Raw genomic sequence first — 8,223 nt, 5'->3', positions numbered from 1 at the left:
AAGCGGCGAGCTGCTTGTCAGTGTCTAGCTGACTCTCGCTGATCGAGACTTTGCGCATATTCTTTTTTTTTTATTTATTTTTTTTATTTTAGATAGTTTTCAAAACAAAAATGTTGAAATTTTATAGATGAATATATTTTTAATAATATTTTTTTTTAAACTCATTCACTGCCATTGATGGATATAGAAGCCATTTTATATCATTTTTATTTTATTTTATTTTATTATGTCCGCCAGGACATAATATGCTGTAGCTTTTTGTTCCCGCCCCCCCTAAATAGTCATATAAAAGTCGCTTTTTTTTTTTTTTTGCCGCACCTGCTGCACATGCAGAAGGCGACGGCGGGGGGAAAAAAAAAAAACCTGAGAGCTGGAGGGCTACAACGACTCCATTGTGAGAGTTGGCGTTGGCCGTCGCTCAGCTCATTTGTCTTCTCGAAGGAGCGTCAAAGGTCGCCTATTGTCTGCTCATCTTCAGCCTCGTTTCCGTAGCGCCACCGCTCATTAACAATGGCCTTGATAAGCGCTAATTCATGACCCGTGTCACCACAATTAAATGTTTGTGCAGATCTGTTAAGCTCTGATAAGCGCCCGCTTCTTAAGACCTGCTGGAAATGATGTCCACTTTGGTCCACTTGGATTTAGTTTTTTTTTTTTGTCATAGTCTCGTTGTCGTCATTGAAAAAAAGGGGCGTTAACAAAATATTTTCATCGTCGTCATTGTTGCTGCCAACCCGGGTAAAATGAAAGTCATTTTTGACTTCCTTATACGTCGATGGCTGCATCCCATTTATCGCATTACGGAACAATTGCAATCTGCGTCCGTTTCATATCGCAAAAAAAAAAACCCGCCGGCGGACTTTGACACGATTCTGGGTGTGATTAGCGTTGGCGGTTGGAGCGCGAAGGATCAAGGAGGAACTGAGGGGGGCGGCCCTCCTCCTCCAGTCCCTCAACCCCTACGGAAACACGAGTGTTGAGGGGCTGATAAGATGTTTTCTCCCACACAATCTTCCATCTTATCTCACTTATATTCCCCGCCATCCTCTCTGCCTTGCTTTGGTCTTCATCACCTCGCGGTCATTTCTTTGGGGACATGGAATCATAAGTGAAGGGAAGCAGTCACACAATTGTCACCATCGAGCACACTGCCCTTTACGAATCATTGCGGGAAAAAAAAGAGGTGCGAAAAGGTAACAATTACAACAAAGAAAACACTTTTTTGGGGGGGCAAAGCTTTGGAAATGAAACTTTTGGGAATGAACGAAAGAGAAAATGCCGCGTATTCGTCTCAGCAACGAAGAATGGTGTTGGCGTGCGGGGGGTGCGCCCAGTGAGATGCTGAAGAAAAATTCCGATGGCGAATGATCTCTTTAAGATTCATCACCGCCCTCTCAAACGAGAAAAACGACACTGAGGAAAATCGGGCTCAATAATTACTACCTTCCTACATCCCTACATCTTTTTTTTTTTTTTTTTTACTTTACTTACAAGTTCATATTCAATTTTAACAATTAATAAAAACAATCCCATGAGCAATTTAACTTCATGTTTTATTAAAACCTCCAAAACAAGTCGCACTCGCAACATCAGGTTAGAGAAAATACCGTATGCCGAAAAGTCCTCCGTTTAACATTTGTGCCAAGTGCATTTCGTATTCCGTACGACGGATTTTTTCTTTCATTGGACTTCATCGGGAGACAATGCCGAAACATTTGAGGGCAATTGCTATGCAAGGCAGCCTGCATGCAGATAAATATCGTGTGGAACTTTATGTTTCTTTAATGAGAATCCCTTAGTGAGCTTTGTGTGCGTGCACGTTTGTGGGCGTGTGTGCGTGTGTGTGTGTGTGTGCGTGCATGAATGAGAGCTGGGAGGCACACGAGGCAACGCGAGGTCAAAATAATAGAAGTAGAAAGAGAAGAAATGTGACTGATGGAGACAAAATGTCAATTAACAACCTATGATGAGGCAAGCTTGCACACACACACACACCCCGAATGCATTGGAGTGGTATTTTGCGCACTCACCTTTATGAGTCTTTACGACAGGCTTGCAGCCGCTTTATTATAAAGAAGTGCTCAGGGGTAAGAATACACGCGATAATTCAATCTCTCCTTTATGAATTAAACATCCGGCGGGCATCACAAGCGGCTCGCGCTGACAATGAAATGATTTGCATGACGCTTTCAACCGCGACAGCGTGCGCATATTTGTTACCTTTTAAACAGCTTTAAATTGCGCCGCGTTTCACACGAACAGCCCGGCGTGGAAATGAAAAATGCATTATTATGATGAGGATGATTTTATTTTTATGTTTTTATGTCCACAGGGCAGACAAACAGGAAGAAGTGGCGGTGCAGCGGAGTACCTGCGGGAGGTCAATATCGTATACCTGACTTGGCATCACAACACGGCCAGTTGTGTCCTACTCGTCTAAGCCCGGAGGCTTTTTGGCCGCCGCTTCTTCAAAGTGCTCCTGGCTGTCCTCCTGCACTCCAACGGTACGCCTTTAAAACTTTTTACACCGACAGTAGACAGCGCCAAAGACATAAAAATACAGAGTTGGGCGCTCGCGGTCTCTCAAGCTGCCGGCGAGCGGTTGTCACTGAGCTAGCCAAGGCCGGGAGATCGCGTGACGACGAAAAACGCAAGACAAGGCCAAAATGCTCCGGAGATGTGGGGGAGAAAATGTCAAAAGTTCACTGATTTATTTTTAATGCGCTGTCAAAGTTAGACAAACTGAAAACTTTCTGTGCATCGCACACACGGATGAGAGCCGAATAAAATCAGGTCTGCCTGCCTGCCTGGCAGCGCTCACGCGCGCAGACAGCTAGTTAGCTAGCGAGCTACCCGCTAACCCGCCAGAACGTCAACTGGCTGAGGCGACAATAAATATAAAAATATTCAAATTTCACCCAAATAGAAAAAAAACGGAGCAATTGGCCATGAATCTAGCGACGAGGCGTCTAAAACACAGGTCCTAATCCTGTTCCTCGAGGTCGGCTGTCCCGTCTCCTCAATTCAAATGATCACGATCGTTATCCGGCTTCGGCAGACCTTGCTGATTATCTGATCATTTGAATCAAAAATGTTGCCGCAAGGAGAGATGGGGAAACAAACAGGACAGCAGACCCTCGAGGAACAGGATCGAAGATCCCTGCTGTAGAGTAGCTTTTTCTTGAATTGCCCTGCATTAATGTCAGCATGGAAGTGTGTGAATGTCACAACTCAAACAAAATTCACAATCCTGGAAAAAAAAAAATAAATAAATAAATAAAAAAGCGGATTGGTCATTTGTTGCTAGGCAGATTCCATGAAGCCTTTGTTTCAAGTACCACGCATGTCGATCGTAGTTGCCGAATTTCTACTCTGTCTTAATTATGAAATCGGGGCTTCCTGTTTATGTTTTTCTGTACAACGTTGTACGAAAATGGGAATGCAGGAGTAACACATACGAGCCTCAGGTGAGCATTTTCGACAATTCAACCGAGGTCATTGTGACGCGCCTGCCAGCCCGTCGTGAGAGTGCACTTTCAATCAGCTTGTGGATCTCCAGCCTGATAAGAAAGCTGAGGCAACAATTGCTTCTGACAGCTTGAGCCAGTGGATAAAGTGTTTTTTTTTTTTTTCCCTCTCCCTCCATCAGCTCAAAACCAGGATTTTCAAGACTCTGGTAAAAGAAGAAGGTTTTGCAGGGTGAATAATAAGGCCGTTTCCATTAGCTGCATTTCTTGCTAAAATATTTGGAATCTAAAAGTACATGTTGATATTTTTGCAGCAGCACGTGCACGTTTAGCGCGACAGTCACCCGTCCGTTTCCCAAACGTGAAGCAACTTGGACGTGCCAAATTGATCCCACTCGCATGATCAAGCCAAGCGCTCAATAATGGTTGTGAAGTGTGACGCAAAATGAGACATGATGATAAAAGACGCGGCGCGATCCGTCCGACGCCTGCGGTCGTCATGTCACTTTTAGGGCTTTTTCCGCTGAAATATCACTTTAATCTACCGTCCAGCTGGGAGGAATTATTATTATTTACTGTTCCTAGTAAAGGAGGGGGGGGAGGCGGGGGGGTGTCTGGTGTCTTGTGTGTGTGTGTGTGTGTGTGTGTTGTGTCTTTCACTTGCCTTCAGTCTGTGCCAGGTAGCTGCTAAGACGTGACGTATTTAATGCTCTTATGGGTCATTAGGAGGCAACGCACGTTCGCCTCGTTGCCGGGTTGATGTGGGGGGGTGGGCGGGGGGGGGGCAGTAAGACTGCCCTCACCCCCAAAACTCATCTTAAATGGAAAGCTTTCGGAGGTGACCACATTTGCATCAGCACCTCATTGCAAATGAGAGCCAATAGATTCATTCTTCCATTTTCCAAACTGTGCTACGATGCAAGAAAAATACTCTTGCTGTCCCTTACCGAATAGGTTGCATACACCTCTGCACTGTCGGTAAAAAAAAAATAAATAAATAAATTATGTACGGAAGCAATTCCATTCCCAAACAAAGCTTTCCATCTAATCCCACTCTGTGCATCAATTCTTCATCGCAAGGTCTCTGCATTCGCCAACGTGAAGGTGCGCGATGGAGGTCAAGAGGCCTCCTACCTGTACAGAGGCCTGATTTGTAATGAAACACCATGGTCAAGCGTGTGCGCGCGCGTGTGTGTGTGCGCGTGTGTGTGTGTGTGAATGCATCCGAATGAAAAGCGGCAACGCATAAAGACAAAAACAGGCTCGTCTGCGTAAATGTCGCTTTTTTTTTTTTTAAGGTGGAAGGTTGCTTCTATGCAGCACGCCTTTGTATCGCTCATGCTCCCACGCTGTTAGCCTCGATTAGCGGGAGCACAAGGCAAACTGGAGAGCCTGGGAGGGAAGGAAACTTAAAAGCTGTTCAGGCAGGATAAGAAATAATCATGACGGCGAATGTTTCGTGACTTCTTTCTTCATAATATGTGTTCTTCTCGTTAATGCGGAGAAGGGATTGGCAAAAATGGCGACGGGTGAACTAAGCGGGTGTTCGCTGTACATCCTACAGTCAAAGATCCCACCATATCATCCCGAAATTAAACGCCATGATTCTTAAGAAAGCCCCGACCGCGCCTTGAACCTCGTCACATTTGCAATTAGTCGTTAAGAAATTGTTGCAGTCACCGCAAAGCCTTCAAATCAATACGATGCGGCACTTTGCGGAAAATGTCAAGCGATAATTAGCAACGGGATGAATGTCAGCGTAATCAATGAACGATAAGTTGCATAAATCTTTGTGCGGCGTGAATAAAAATACAACCCCGCCCACCCGCCGTGTGAGGGAAAAAAATGACATCGTGGAGAGTCCATGCCGTTATTTTTTTGTATCGTGTCGACATTTTGTTTATTCACCGTACGTCACGCTGACGGAAATATTGACAAGTGGATTAAGTCGAGTAACTCGGCACTAAAGGCCAAGCGACCGTCGCTGCGGTCACTTGGGTGGGAAATGTCGTCTCGATCGGTGTTTTCTGCCAATAAAGATGACATTTTTTTTCGGATTATAAAGCACAACCCGCAGCAACTATTTTTGGGGGAATGACACACAAAAAAAAAAAAAAAACGATATGCAAGCCGCAACAGAATAAAAGACGCAGTTTTCTACGTCGAGGAAAATGAGTCATTTACTGCATGTACAGAAAAGAGAGAAAGAAAAATCTGGTTTTATTTAGTGCATTTTCTGAACCATAGAGCGCCCCTAGTGGTGAAAGAAAAATCCTCCGAAAAACCACTCCCTTGTATTAGCCGCATGCTTCAAAATATATGAAAAAAGTAGCGGCTTATAGTCTGGAAAATCCGGTAATTAAAACTGAACAGACACAAGAGAAAAATCTAGATTTGATTAGCCTATTTTCTGAACTATAGAGCGCCCCTAGTGGTGAAATAAAAATCCGCAGAAAAGTGACACAATTTTATTAGCCGCATGCTGCAAAATCTAGGAAAAAAGTAGCGACTCATAGTCTGGAAAATCCGGTAATCATCCCGTTAAATTGCACTCCCCCCTTCACGTTAGCCGCTCACTCCCGTTGTTCTCGGATGATTGGCAATTTACAAAAAAAGGCAAGCAAACCACTGAGATCATTAAAAACAACAACAATTCAGCGCGCACCTGCCTTACAGCTTGTCATTTGTTTCAATTATCAAAAACACAATTATCGCTTTGATTGCGCTGGGTAGAGGGGGGGGGGCGAAAATGCGGCTAGCTGTGCGAATGCATTTGTGCCAAATTAGCAGCCGCACGATGGTGGTCGAGGTGTTAATTAGCGGAGAAAGATCGAAATGCTGCCGCTTCGGCTGCTCGCAGGGAGCCGCTTCATTAGTGGGCCGCATGACGAATCTTTACCTGAATTTCCGTGTGTGCGTGCGCCTTCGTCGTCTGGCAGACTCAACCCGGGATCCAATCTTTTACTTTCAGCTCTCGGCGGAATCCCTCTTCGATGGCGGCGAGCGCCCCGTCGTGCGCAAAGGCCATTTAGGAAAAAAAGTGCTGAGTGCATGGAGCGAGAATGAAAAATGAGCTCATCACCCAAAACCTCTCCGGGGCGTCAGCGAGCGCTCAATTTACAACGGCAGAAGGTGTTTGGCAGCGGCGTTCTCGGCGGGGATGGCACCTTCGCCGCCATTAAATAGCGCCGTTTAGCACCATTTGGTAATTGAACATTAATAGGAGGCTTGAAGACCAGCGGGCGCGGTTGTTGCCGTTCAACCGTTGATCCCAACAGAACTTTGTGGTCAACTGAGAATGAGATTTGCAAAAAATCTCAAGAACATTAAAAAATGAGTCTTCCTGGTCTTCGTCACTTCCAGATTAAGATTTGTCACCAAAGACTACTTTGCGCTATGCTAAATTGTACTCGACTGACTGTCGAGGTATTTAGTCGGAATTATTGATTTTGAATGACGTCCACTCCAAGTGGGCCGAGGCCAAAAGGGTTTTATTTGCCGAAACGATCCGAGCGAGCGTCGCATTGTGGCGACATCCGTGCGGGCGCGTTATTTTTAGCCCAAAGCTAACACAGCGCCGTGTTTGACCGTGTTCGCGCTTTCCGAGGCGACCGAGGGTCAGAATAACTTTCCGATGTAATCTGCAGACTCTCTCCCATCGCTGTTTGCTTTTCTCTCGTCAAACTCGGCCGACGCACTTTATATTAATGCAGCGCATTTTTTTCTTTTTCTTTTTTTTTATTCCACGTCTTTGCTTTTGATTTGACCAGATCATGTTTGCTGCTCTTCTCGTTCCGCGGACTGCGCAATGTGTGTGTGTGTGTGTGTGTGTGTGTGTGTGTCCTCGGAAGAAGTCAACTTGGCCGAGAGATTGCGAGCATCAATGACTCTTTGTGTCCCTCCTGGGAACTGTGCAGTGATGTGATTCGATTTTTTTTTCTTCTTTTTTTAACTTGTTTGAACGTAGATAATCGTCCGTCCTTGTGGCTATTTCACTCACTCAATTGCGCTAAATGTAAATTATTGACTCCTTCTATTGATTAGCCAAGTTAACCAATGAGGGGGGGGACTTCTAAATCTGCAACTCATCTTTTGACCTTCACCCTGCGAAGGAAGATTTTTGGCCTGTTTTACTGCCGCTTCTCTTGGCGGTGCGCCGTGATATTTTTCATCGACAGATATTTCCCTTGGCTCATTAAAGGTTGCGAAACACCGGTTTAAAGAATCAAGCCCCGTTTTTGCACTCGCTACACGACCGTGAGAGCACACTATTTTATTTGCGCTCGATTTTATGACTTCGATGATGTTTTTCTTTTTAATCACGGCCGTGCGTTATCGGACTTTGTGCTTCGGACAGAGACGGACGCAAGCATTAGCCATGCCAATTAGGCTTCCATTGAGATTTAAGAGAGGAAGCTTCCCGCTCATGATCACGTGGTGCAAGTATACATTATCGATGATATCTTAGGACTTCTGCGCAGCTTTCTGTGTACTAAGTAAAAAAAAAGAAAATATCGTAACGTACTCTGGGGATGAGATTTTCCACAAATGGACTCATTAGTTTGTCTTGTTCTCCGACTTGTATTTGTCTTTTAGTTTAGGATCAACTGCAACACAAAAGCAAGCACCCCAAAAAAAAAAAATCCATTTTCATTTTCTTAAGCTTCCAAACAATTCTCTCTCTGGCTCATTCGCGCTCTCAGGAGCCAGGCCAGCTCGAGAAGCGATCGGGCAGAGAGGCAGTGTCCACCTGGGT

The sequence above is a fragment of the Idiotropiscis lumnitzeri genome, chromosome 21, assembly GCF_059441095.1.
Source record: "Idiotropiscis lumnitzeri isolate Australia: NSW breed Sydney's pygmy pipehorse chromosome 21, RoL_Ilum_1.0, whole genome shotgun sequence".
NCBI lineage: Eukaryota > Metazoa > Chordata > Actinopteri > Syngnathiformes > Syngnathidae > Idiotropiscis > Idiotropiscis lumnitzeri.
The sequence above is the reverse complement of the archived record's forward strand: the minus strand, read 5'-3'. Positions refer to the sequence as shown.